The following is a 13,559-nucleotide window of genomic DNA, read 5'->3' on the forward strand; positions in this document are numbered from 1 at the left end:
TTATGGTCAGAAGAAAAAGTAAACCTCTTGGGCCTTGAAAGCCCATTGCAATACAGCCATTATCCCTATAATGTCAACAGAGCTACAAAACTCTCTAGAAATAAACCTTTTAAGAACAGCTTTCCCTGCTTCGTGTTTTCTTTTAAGGTCAGCGGTGCATCACTTTTTGGGAAACGTTTCCCTTCTCTGGCCAGGTTTAGCAATCTGAAATAGAATGTATATTACTAAATGAATAGGTTTAAATTTAGACGCTGAAAAAATAAATAGAAGAAGATAGCTAGGGCAGGAATAATACCTTTCAGTTAGAAACAGACATAGTAGAAAGAAAAAGTCAGAACTTTAGTGCCAGGGGCAAAGGGGTGAAAGGCTGGCTAATATGAACCATATCCAACATCTGCCCTATTTTAATTTAGCAGGGATAAAGTTTCTTCTTCTTTATTATTAAGAAAACTTTATGTGGCAGAGAAACCCATGAGCTGTGTTATCAAAACTGTTTTATTGTCACACTGAAACTTAGAACTATCAAGAGTTGGCAGAGCAAAGAGATAAAAACTCCCCTTCTCTCTCCTTTTATATTCTGTGACAAGCCTGGGCTCGGGTTCTGGTGTCTGGGATGTCCTTTTCATGTCTTTATGAAGTACTGCACTTGGGGCTGTAATATAAAGGGGAGGTTAATTGTTCAGGATGGGTCCAAATGATTGATTCCCCAGTTTAATAAATAAATAAATGAAATAAATAAATAAGTCTAAAGATTTAAAACAAAATACTGCCGCAAAGATGCTCACAGTAGTCGCCCTCAGAGATGAGTGATGGTGGTGGCATATAACAAGTGTAAAGAAGGACTGGACTGGGGACCTGTATGAGAAACAGCCCAAATTTCCAGGTTGGAACAAGATCTTGCTCCATCTAAAAGTGTTCTGCCTCGATAGTGCAAATTCCACTATAAAATAACAAAGTATACTAAACCACATGTGAGTAGCTGCAGGAGTAAAAGAGCAAATTGGTTTCTGACAAAAGAAGGATGAATACCTTTGGATAATCTAAAGTTAGAATTTGATTGAAAGCATAACATTCCTTTAAGCATCAATATGCTTAGGATCCAAAATATGGTTATTTTATTACCAGTTAATACTTAGATCAAAGCAAAACACTATAGCTGGAAGGGACATTTTCTCTGGAAATAAAGTTCCATGTAATTATTTCCTATTAAAAACTAAAACTGGTCTTAGATTCAAAAATGTGTGCTTCCTTACATGCGATATGATGCAAACTTGTCAAGAGGGAGCAGACATGCCATTTTGCACTGTTTGCTGGCATCCCTCTGCTTTAAAGTTTTCAGTTTATCTTCAACTCTTTGAACATGAAAAATTCACATCTGATTCACCTCAGCCAAACACAGGGGATTATTTTGGATAATAATGACTAATTTCCTAGAAAGAGGAATTAGGATTTGATATAAACGAACATCAATTTAAATAAAGCCTCCAAACATAAGGATGTAAAATATAAAGACAATTAGAATGACAATTGAAACTTAAACCTTAAATAGCAAACAAGTATTTTACTCTTGGGTAAAACAGCTCATCTCTATTCAGTTCGGGACGTAGAGTTTAAAATATGCACTCAAAATACTTCCAAGAAAGCTGCAACCTTTCAGAGGAGAGCGATAAGAGTGTGTTTTAATTACAAGGTTATAAATATGCAATCTATTTATTCTCTTTTTTTTTACTATCTCCTAATGTGGCACGTAACATTGTTCAAACATGTTATGTATCTGTCTGTCTGTCCCTATTTCTGTCCAGAGTTTTTGTTTTATTTTATTTTTTTCTTCTATTTTTTTCCCCTCTTGGTAGTTCAATCCCTATTTATGTCATCTCTGAAACAGGCCCTAGGAAAAAAAAATGGATGAGATCTATCTTTCCTGTATTTATAAACTACCACTGAATAAATAGGGAATGGTTCCATTTTCCAACTGGTGGGCTAGTGTTAGTAGTAGCAATATGAAATATTTAGACACATTATTTCAAGCTTTCCGGCTGCTTTTGATTCTGCTAATTATTTTTGATCTGTCACTCAGAAATTTAAAAAAAACTTTAAAGAGTTCATTAGGACTGCAGAAAGGAAGAGGAGTCAGATATGAGGCAGCAATTATAATGTGGTTTTAAATTTTTGTAAAAATTTTTTGCTGACTCCTCAGCTATATTGTTTAGTAGAAGGATGGCTACAATATAGTTCTATATTAAGAGCCTGTTAAATGGGGAAGGAGCTTAGACATTCAGCTGGGATATTGTTTGCTAGCTCAATTAGTATCCGAAGAATTTGAAAGTACAATAAATGTATCTGAAGATCATATCTAAACATACTTACCAAAAAGTACCCACCTCTCTCAGCAGTTCACATATTTCTGTCTTCTGACTGGGAGGGAGGGAAAAAAAAAGAAGGAAAAGGGAAAAAAAAAAAAAAAAGCAGTTCAGATGTATAGGTTAAGATTGGCGTATGGCAAGGTTTGTGTGAAATACAAAGAAACCTGTATTTCACTCAACAATTTCATTGCTTAAACATATAGTTTAGAAGCATCTTTTCCTTAAACATGTGGTTCAATAGCATTTTCTTCAAAGGAACAACTCAATGTGTTAAAAGATTTAAGAACAAAGAATGTGCTGCAAAATGCAAATTCTTACAGTGTTATACTGTGTATGCAATTATGGATGTAGGCAGATAGATATAATTTGAGAGTTATTAACTTTCAACATCAATGATGTACCCTGAATCAATACAATGTAACTACCTATTAAAATATAAACCAGGTGTGTTACCAGGCAAATACAGTCTGAGAAGCTTTTCTAGATATTTTTTCCCCTTCTTTAAAGATTACAGCTCTACTATGGACAAGAAGCTCAGGAGATTGCTGCTGGATTTTTGTTTTGGTGGGTTTTTAGAAAAAAAAATATTAAAAGATTGAGATTGCTTTGCTTTTTGCAGTATCAGACGTTTCCAGAATGTTTCATTTCCTCCACGTTTGGGGGGAAAAAAAAATTTAAAAAAACCCAAACCTCTGAAATGGTGTAAAGGGAATGAATTGTCTCACAAAGATCTGTACATTTACACACCTCCCGGTTCATGGGGAAAAGAAAAGTTCCATTTCCATTATTTTTTCCTCTGGATCGAGGGAGGGGAACGAAGAGAGCAGAGATCATTTTAAACCTTACCCACACACACACACACTCCATCCGTCGGATCGACCCCTCTTGCAAATCCCTTTCTTCTGCCCTCCCTCCCTCCCCCAAACACCCAGCCTAGCGCAGTTAACCTTGGAGCAGCGCTGGGGAGGGAAGGGTTAATGAAACCAAGCTCTTTACGACCTCCAGGGTCAGACTCTTCCTATCTGCAATCTAAGGAATTAGGTAAGGAGGTTATAAGATTATAGTGAAAGGAGTTATAGGCCCTCGTAGCCTCACACCTGAACATATTGGGCTAATCCACTGGGATTCTTAAAAATCGCTTCAGCTATGGAAAACTGTTAATTAGGCTGAGTCTATCCCGAGGTTTCCTGTTGCATTAGTGATCCAGCCGAGCTGCCTGCACTCCATAGGCACACATGAAATGCGCTTAATATGCCGGGGTGGGTTTTTTGGGCTTGGGTTTGGGCTTTTTTTCCCCTCAACTAAACCCAGCATCAGCCACGGATTTCAGCAGAAAGCAAAGTTCGGGTGAAATTCAGCCCCAGAGACGAACAAAAGTCATTTTTCCCCCTCGTCCCTGAGCCCTGGGTGCCCGGCAGGCTATTTGCAGCTGTTTCTAACTTCAGTGTTTGTTTACAGTAGCAAAATTAGCACTTGGAGGAGAAGTGAAAAGCTGTTTTCACATCAGTTTTACTCCTCGGTTCCTAGCTTTAGATGTCTTTCTTCCCTCCCAGCAATCAGCATCATTTAAAGTGCGGCTCAAACTTTCTCTCGCTCCTTCGACTTAGTTCTGTGCAGTCGCATCCTCTGTTCTGCTAAAGAAAAATGCATAGAGCTTAAATACACTGCTTGCTTTCTGCTAAAGAAAAATACACACAGAGCTCGAACACGGCCCAAACATCAGTGATTCGAGGCTAAAAAAAAAAATTATATATATATATCCCTAGCATCCTTAAAGAATGTATTTTAACGCGGCTTGGCAGAGCCCTGCCCTGCTCCCAGCTTTCTGCCCTTTGGCACTTAGACATTTGCTTGTCTCCAGCAAAGTTTTCTTTAATCCGCCGAGACACCCCAGGGCTGTACCTGAGCCACGGCTGAATTGCTCCCTACGACCGATAAAATCCTGCAGCAGCAGCTCCCCAACTTCGATTCTTTAAGCACGGGCTGGTTTTAGCCCTTTTGCCATTTCCAGAAATGCTGATTTTATTTTATTTCTTTTTTTGTTTGGTTTTTATGCCACTTGTGGTCACCCTCGAATGGCAGTAATCTGTAGATTACATATTACGAGCCTTGTCATTACGTGGATAAAATGAGGTGGTTAAACGCTAAAATCCATTTTACTCACCACGTTTGCTTTGGGGGGGCAAGGGAGTGGGGGGGAAGGAGAGGGGAGAACAAACTTGCAGGAGAAGGATTTAAACCCCTCGCATCTGCTGCTAGAGACCTCCCTGCCTGGCTGGTTGACCCACGGAGCTGGAGACCCCTCAACTTCACCTCGAAGTCAGGCGCCCGTTAGCTCCAGCCCTCGCTTTCCCCTCGCTCCTGCGTCTTTTGTCCCCATATTCGTGGTGTCTCAGCATTGCTCTACAGAGGCGACTTTTCTCTGCCTTTCCTGGATTTGCTCTGTAGTATTTCTAGGCTCCTTCTCTCCTGCTCTCCCCCTCGTTTGCCTCTTTCATGTGTGTCCCTGATCCCTCTCCAGCTGATGTGATTCTTTAGAAATGTGGGTCTTATCCCGTCCCTACCTTTGCCGGGTCTGATTAGATATTATTTTCTCATTGGCTCTGCTACAATGGGTTCCTCCCTTTAATCTCTCGATATATTTTCCCCCTCCCGGTATAACCAAATCCATGAAATTCACAGCCTCTCTCTTTGACACGACTGGCTCGTCTAATCACTCCATATCGATTTCCCTAACTCTTTTCATCCAGCTGAAGACACATCTTAAAACACTCCAAGCCAGAGTGTGCTCTTTGCTTTATACACACTAATAAAATGATTTACCCTTCTCTCTCTGCTCTCCTCACAGGAGAAAATCGTTCAAGTCCCGGCTATTTGTGTGTGATCAGTAAATATTTAGTGTGGCGACATCTTCAGCTCCTCTCCTGATCAATACGCAACCCAACAGGAGGTGGACTATTGTCCGGGTAGTGACTTGCTGAGATCTCCTTCAGATGAATTCTTTGCCCCCCCATACAGTCTGTTATGATTTATCCTCGAAGGTAACCAGTAAAGAGAAATTGAGGCTTTAAAACCGTCTGTTTCTAACCTGTTTACCGTGACATTAAAGCACCTAAGCAAGGAATGGCTTATTCTTCCCCGTCTCCCACCTCTCTTTGATGGGCTAACACTTTCAAAGCGCTGCTAGAAAATGGCTATCAAACCGGGCAGCCGTCGCACAGTTGCTTCGCATCCCTGGACCCCTCTGTCCCCTCTTCCCCGGCCCCTCCAGCAAAACCCCGTCCTGTCCCTGCGGTGCAGTGTCAGGATAAAGGGGCGATTCCCCGGTCCCACACTGCAGCATCCCCGGGCACCGGACTCTCTCCCACAGCTCTGCCTCGGCGGGTGGGTTACTGAGTGCCCAGGGATGGAGGGTGCCCCAGTAACTTCCAGCCCACCTCCCTCCTTCTCCTCATCGCATCCCGCAGCTCTGTGCGCCCCAGGATCAGGCTGAGGCAGATTGCTTTTTTGTTTGTTCGCCTGTTTAGGGTTTGTCGTGGGGTTTGTTTGGTTTGCCTTTTTCTCTCTCTCTCTTTTTTTTTTTTTTAAACTACGTGGAAAACCTGCAGTGAAGGGGGAAAAAAAAACAGTAATAGAAATGGAGAAGAGCTTAAAGCCCGGTTCCTGCGGTTAACCATACACGAGAGCTTTCCCAGGGTGATAAAATGGACAAAAAAAAAAGAGAGAAGTTCGTGTGTGTATGTGTATGTTTTACCCTGATCTGTTATTTCACTCCTGGGAAAGCCTATGCCTCGAATAGGAAATATTTCCACTTGTAATTACCCCAGGACTGTGTGCTGTGTGCCCGCTGATCTCCGGTTAGATGTCTCTGTGCAGCACACCCAGGCGAGACAGCTACGCCTTGTGTGCGTGTGTCTGTCTTTGATGCAGGGCTGGGTGCCTATACACAATAGATACACAGTTATATCTGTAATGTCTCTGCGTGTGTGTGTGTGAGTGTGTGTGTGTGCTTACCCACATCACGAGCTGCAGCCTGCAGAAGTGCCCAGCTCTTTCTTTTATTTCCGTGTGTGTGCATTTGCACGTAAGCTGTAGGTCGGAGGCGTTTGCCTCCCTAGATGTACATCGCATGCATACGTGCTGCATAAATACACGGCTGTTAGAGATGTGCGACTGTTATTCAAATCCAAAACCAGCTACATCCACCTGTTAACTTTGTTTAGAAACCACTTTCACTAATGGCTTTTCGCTAACTTATTCAGTCCGTTACTCGAGTATAGGAGGCAATGGAGGGGAAAAAATCCATATGAAACCCTGCTTACAGCCTCTCTTCGAGAGGACACTTTACACACCTTGCCTAGACAGGGCTCCTATAGAGCGCTTATCTCTCGAATATATCTTTATACTAATGCATACTTAATTGGTCTGTCTTGACTGTCCATATAAAACAATTTAATTAGGGTGCTTTCTGCTTTGGAAAGAAAGAGAAAAAAAAATCTGCCCAGCATTTATTGTATTTAGCACCAATACAGGCAGAAAATGTTGCACAAGTTTTTGGTTGAAAGAGCACCTATGTGTCCATTGAAGGGCGTTGATCCGAAAAGACAGAGAGGACAAGTAAAATCGATTTGAAGCGACCCTCTCTGTCCCTTTCACACCATTCAGACACTCCATTCCTTCTAAGACAAAGACCCAGCGCCTTGGGAATGCTGGCAAGGGGAAAAAAAAAAAAGGGGGGGGGGGGAGAAAAAAAAAAGGGGGGGGGGGGGAGAAAGGGCTTCAATCCCCCCAAGCAAAAGGGAGAACTTCGAAATTCCTTCATATTGCTGTTATTTACCCCCCAAGATATGTTCAAGTCCAGGATTTTCTTCAATTCGGCGTCTAACATTGCTGCTGCGAGGAATGTCCCTGGAAGGGGAGGAGGTAATTATGGCTATTAGTGCTGCGAGCCCAGCCTCAACCTTGGTCACTCGCAGGCTTTTAGGGTTAAAATAGCCCTCACCTCTGACCCCTGCGGAGCAAAGTTGTAGCTATCGCCACAAGTTGGGCCAAAGTTTTCAAATCCAGGGCTGGGCAACACCGGAGGGGGGAAACTTCTCCCTAGAATTATTTTTGGTTGGGATTTAAATCATCTTTAGTCTATTTAATTGCCTTTCCCTCCTCCTTTTGCCAAACAATCCCTTTCGGAGAGGTGGGGGGGGAATTTCGAAATGCCCTGCTTTCACTACCTTTCCCACTGCTTTTTCCATTTGGATTTAATTTGGCAGTTTGTTTTCAGGCATGAAAATGCTTATCATCAAACTGAATTACTAGGTCATCTTTTCATCCACGGATCTCAAGAATAAACGAGGGGGGTCCCCCTTTAGGTTTTCCCCACCACGACCTGTTCAGCTTTACAGAAATGAAGCGTTTGGAAAAGGGGAAAAAGGATGAAAAGACTGGATTTGTCTCTTGTGCTTCCTGTGCACCTTCACGATCCTCCTCTGCAAGAGGGGATTTTGGAGCTGGGGCGGGGGGAGCACAAAGTGAGGAGGGGAGAGAGCCCACAGATGCAAGTACCCCTCTGGCAATAATAAAAATTCATTCAAGTGGGCTATGTCTCCATCTTCCATGTACTGATTAGACTTAACAAGAGTGGAAACTTGTGTAGACCATATTTATGGTATTAACGAGCAGTTAAAAGATTTATCCTTCTTCTGATCAATATTGTTCGTGCCCGGCCACCTCTTCCCCCCCACCCACCCACCCCCCCTTCCAGCCCCGGCCCTCCCCGTAGGCTGCAATGACAATCGCCTTCATACTTTTTCATCACCGATCGAGGTGGCAAAACCCTTTTGTAATTTTCATTAGCCCAGTAAACATGCAATTAACATGCAGCACTGTGGTTAACTTAATTCCTGTTTTAAGGCAAGGACAAGCAAGAAATGGAAGAGCGTTTGTTCCATTTGTCAAGTATGACACACTTCTTACCCTAACAGTTCCTTAAAATAAAAGCTCGGCTCCCCCACCACCACGACCACCACCCCTCTTTCCAGAAACCCCCCACACTGACACACACACACACACACACATACACACACACACAAAAAGGAGCAGGAATCCATTAGTTGGAGAGTATTCTCCTGCCAAAGGCGGTATAATGTATTCCAAATTTTCCCAAGCCCTCACTGTACTGGGGTCCCGTTCCACCACCCACCCACATCCCCCCTCCCCCGAGGAAGGGGGCTGACGAGCTGATATTTCTGGTGGGTGAAAGATTCAGCCTTCTCCTAACCGTATTATTATTATTTTTTTCTTTTAATAAAATAAAATCAAACTAAACGTGCTTCCCATGTCTAAAAGTTGCCATGTTTGTGAAGGGGGTGGGGAAAAATGTCTCCAAGGGTTTCAATTAGCAACAAATGATTATTGCAACGGATTTTTTGGTAATGAAAAAATGTGGAGTACCTCTTTGGAGCTGGGATCTCGGGGGCAGTGAAAGAGAGAGAGAGGGGGAGAGAGAGAAAGAGATTGCTGATTAGCTCGGATTCTTTCCCAACTTGCTTTAGCGTGTGCTTGCGTTCCCTGCCGACCCTACACAGGACACTATATATTTTTTCCCCTTCGGTGCATGTGTTGATAGTTCAGCCTGTAGTTGTTTGCGGTTGGCTTTTTTTTTTTTTTAGCTTTTTTTTTTTCTCTTCCCTGCCGGGGAGGGGGGAGGTGAGAAAGAGGGAAGGGGGGGGGGGAGGGGGGGGCTGAAATCGGTCGCATCCATCCTACCCCCACAGTCATTAAGTTAGGAGATTTCCCTCTCTATTTTTTTTTTTCTCCCCAATTGGAAGGGTGGGTTGTGAATATTTTTCCCTTTTTTTTTTTTTTTTTTTTTAAGTCTCGCCTTTCCAGCTCCAAACAAGGTGTAGCGAGACGCTCTTCCTTCTAAGGAATGAAATGAGAGACAAGGATCACTCAAAGACATCTCCTACCTTGGGCTTGGGGATTTTTTCTTAAAGGCGAGGCGCACATTCCTAAGCAGCTATGTACAAAGCCCCCCCTGAAATCTTGTCTGTGTAAAGTTAGAGTGTGTTCAGGATTTTTTTTTTCCTCTCTCCCAAGGCTGATCGCTAATAATACATCGAAAGCACTTCCCTTTAGGTTGTGGGAAATCTATTCCCTTCACCTTGCCTCCTTTTTTTTCCCCCTGAAGGCTGTAACTTTACTTTTTTTTTTTCTCTCTCTCTCCTCTTTTTTTTTTTTTTTTATCAGTTTGCACAATCGCTTAGATAAACACCAAGAAGGAGACTTCTCTTTAATTACCCAACGCACATCTTTCTGGGGGGCAAACAGCGGTCTGATTATTTTTTTTTTTGTTGTTGTTGTTTGTTTGTTTCACCTGCCAAACTAAAGGAGAGGTAGAAAAAGGAAGATGCAAGCGATTTGGGACCTTGAACAAGGCAAATATGGTTTTGGTATGTTTACTTCTAGTTTTTTTTCTTCTTCTTTGACACTTTTTTCGGGCAATGTGTTGTGATTCTTGTGTTTCTCTTTTAAGGAAAACAAAAAATCCAAAAAAGCAAATGTTAGCTAACGTACGTCTTAAACGATCGTTTCTAAGGTTACGTGGGTTGCTCTAAGGAGGGGAAGAGGGGAGGGGGGGAGACCCAAGTATGTGTAATTGCAGCACCATCAGTTAGCACGTCCTTTAGCTAAATAAAGCAAGCAGCAAACAAACAAACAAGCGAACAAACCCAACGACCGGAATCGGCTTCCAGGTCCGAGGCGAGGCAAAGCGCCTCAAAGTCATTTCCAAAGCAGCGTCCAGGAGGCAGAGCCCGGTCGCAGCCTCCCCTGCCTGGGCTCCAGGCTGCTCGGAGGGGGAGCGGCGGACTGACCTGCTCGGGAGGGTGGGGAGGGGAGGACAAGACAAGTCTCTTAACTTAAGTGATAGGTATTAAACTGCACGGAATTGTGTCGCCGGGTGCAGCTGGCAGCATTTATTTAAGGGGGGGGGGGGGAAATGAAGGAGAAAAAAAAAAAGGGGGGGGGGGCGGAAAGAAAAGAGGTCGGTGGTGAAGGTATAGCGCCGAGACCCCCTCTCCCCCTCCGGTCCCTTCTCTGGCTAAGCAAGTACAATGGAAAGAAGCTGGAATATACTCACCATCCGAAGGTGTGGTTGGCAGTTCGGCTGAGGCTTTAAGGCAATTATTTATCCCCTTTTTTTTTTTTTTAAGTATTATTGCAAAAGACGTAGATCTGGCTTTAAGCAGCAAAAGTGTTTTGCTCTGACAACAGCATGCGAGGCACGGTTCCTCGTTTAAAAAAAAAAAAAATCACAAAACAGGATTACCCCCCCCCCTCCATCCCTTACCACTATGCCTTAAAAATACCTATTCGATACAGCGCTCGCAGAAACCCTGATGCAGAAATCTTATAGTCCGGTTTAGGAGTGCCCAAGCCAATTAATTTTAAATCCTTAGGAATTAATCAGATTAAAATGTACAGAAGTTTCATTCTCGTATGCATACGTGAGCCAAAAGTCGTTTCCCTTTAAGAGATCCTTTTCTTTTAAAGTTGAATTTTAGGCAGATAAGAGACTTACACTAGGGGGCACCCAGATACTGTACTTGCTCCAATCTTAAGCAATTTTTTTTCCTCTCTCACAGCATATGCTCTGATTTAGCACTGTAAATTTTTCAGAGGACCCAACTCTGACAGCCCCTGGTGATTTTCAAAGTACCACAAGCCAGTGGTTAAAAATTGCATTGACTTGGAAGTTCAGAGGCACACAATAGGAGCCACTTTCCCTATTCATGGAACTTCAGTGTGGTGGAAGAGAAAAACACACACATACTACATTGAGGGAGAAGAGGAATTCATTGAATTCTGTTAGACGTAACTGCTTTCCACTGAGTTCAGAGCGAAACTCGGTATTTGTTCGATGCAGTATTCATATTGCGATTTAATCTAGAAAGAATTAGAAGACTGTTAGGCAGCTTTCTGCCAGGAAAGCAGCTTCCCCCTCCTTCCTCTTCTTTTTTTTTTTTTTTTTTTTTTTAATCTAAAGATTTACACCGGCTCTATCTCCAACTCTATTTTAGCAAAATAAATCCTTCCACTCCCTCTCATTAAAATAAATTTACATCTGCAGTAAAATGGCAGGAGGGATGCATTTGTTTATTTGGAAAACCAATACGGTCCTACTTTTAAAAACAGAGCTTTTCTATTGTCATTAGGCTCGGAGAAGGAGAGTTGAGAATCTCCCCCTTCTTTGCGAGGCGCTCAGGTTCCGAGTATTATTTAGCGAAATCAGCTGCAGTTCATTTTTACATTCATCTGTTCTGCCTCAACCCACTCGCAGGGGTGTTTTCAAATAAATAGCAAAGCATCTAATGCTGCTAATAGATAGTTATATTGCTGCATCCCTCGAAGAGCAAATAGTTAATCTGGGGCATTCTTCATTAATGCTTGAGCAATCAGCGTATACGGCGGCTTTTAAGCGTATATCAATGGCTTTTCATTTTTACGATCCTACGTTCAAACTATTAATATTGTACGTCCTGTTAAAACAGCTTTCTCTTCTGATTTCTGCGTTTGTTAAGACGGCATTAATGGTTTTTCATATGGCGAATTAATCCTGTGTGCTCGGTCAGGTTTGAGACAGGAAAGGTTGGTGTTGGGTTGTTGGGGGGGGTTGTGTTGGGTTTGTTGCTTTGGGTTGTTTGGGGTTGGTTTTTTTTTCCTCAGGAAATTCAACATCAGCAACAATCTGTGACTGTTCTGCGTTCTGAACCCCCACCTTCTCCCACCCTCCCCGAAAGGTGACCTCCTCGGCTCTGGGTTATTTTGGAAATCATAAAGCAGTTCCCCACATTTTAACGGGGGAAAAGATTCCTTTCGCCCACAACCACTTCTGTATTCCCAGTCCCTCCTGGTCCCTGTGTTCGGGGAAAGGTTGTTTTCGCTCCGTCAGGATCAATGGGAAGGCTGCAGCCTTGTCTTTGAAATTGAGCCGCAGTCCATCTTCGTTCGTGGGGTCTTAACACACCAGGTTTCTGAGCAGGACATTGTCAAGTCTAGGTGCTTTTTACAACTTTCCAATCATCTCAGCACCTGCGGCTTTAGCCACATATATTATCCTCGCGGCAGAAGCGGGGGGGTGTGCATGTGGCAACATGAAAAAGTGTGTGCGAGGAGGTGAGGGGCAATTAATCCTTTGCAGAGTTGTGCACAGGTCTGGGTCCCCACGTCCGTGCTTGGTGACCAGCTCGAATGAGAGCGTACGTACACGCGTGTGTTTGCGGAGGAGGAATTGTCCGGCCGGGCATGTATCCCTCTAATTTAACATGTTTTCTTTTTTGTCTCTCCGTCCCTGCGCCCGTTCGAGTGTCTTTTGGCCATTTGCACTAGCAGATGAACTCGAAGTCCCGGTGGCGCTGCCCGGTAGCTCTATTCAGCGGGAAATAAACAACTGTCCCCGCGTACTTAGATCGGTTACCTATTTAGTGGTGCTCCGGCTAGGGCACAGAGGTTGTGTTACCGCGTCAGGGTACGTGTGGTCAAAAAAACCCCCCAAAACTAACCAAGAAACCCAACAAAAACCCGACAAACCACCCCCAAAAAAAAAAGCCTGAGATAAAGTTAAAGAGGTTGAGATCAGCTGCGTTATAGCGATGCCGTGGAGGTTGCGAGGGAGAAGACACGAGTGTCACGCTCTGCGGAGCAGCGGGGTTTTTCCTCCATGCCGCTTAAGGGGAAGGGGCAGACGGTCTCTTGCGTGAAACCGCGGTCTTCCTCGGCCAGCCCGCTGGCTGCCCGGGGCTGCTGGGGAAGAGGTGCTCGCACGGGGAAGCGATGCGCCGTTAGCCCGCCGGGGACGGGGCTGTGCGAGCGGCCGGTCCCGGAGCGCCGGGGCTGGGGGAAACGCTCAGCGCCCCGCGGCTCCGCGGACGTCCGGAGCGAGCGCAAGTGCCGCCGCTTCGCCGAACGGCCCCGTCTACCGCCGGTCAGCCGGGAGCGAGACCGAGGGGGCCGAGGGCAACGGCGTCCCCGCCAGCGCCCGGCGGGACCTCCGTCGAGCGGGAGCCCGCGTACCTGCGCAGCCCTACCCCTGACGGGGAGACGGCGACCGCGCCGCGCTGCTCCCCTCCCCCGGCGGCCGCGGGGCTCGTTTTGATTTTATTCAGCGGAGTTCTACCTCATTTTACCGTCAATTTTCTG

General features: G+C 44.4%; 1 long non-coding RNA gene across 1 annotated transcript; it reads right to left on the reverse strand.

Moving 5' to 3' along the window:
• Positions 1 to 592: 592 nt before the first annotated feature.
• Positions 593 to 10,624, reverse strand: LOC311194977. Its single transcript, XR_014617474.1, has 3 exons — positions 10,501 to 10,624; positions 2,382 to 2,415; positions 593 to 652 (listed from the first exon to the last, which is right to left on the reverse strand). It is a non-coding gene; the product is annotated as an uncharacterized lncRNA (long non-coding RNA).
• Positions 10,625 to 13,559: the final 2,935 nt, after the last annotated feature.

The sequence above is a fragment of the Gallinula chloropus genome (genome assembly GCF_964237585.1).
Source record: "Gallinula chloropus genome assembly, chromosome: 9".
NCBI classification, from domain to species: Eukaryota; Metazoa; Chordata; class Aves; order Gruiformes; family Rallidae; genus Gallinula; species Gallinula chloropus.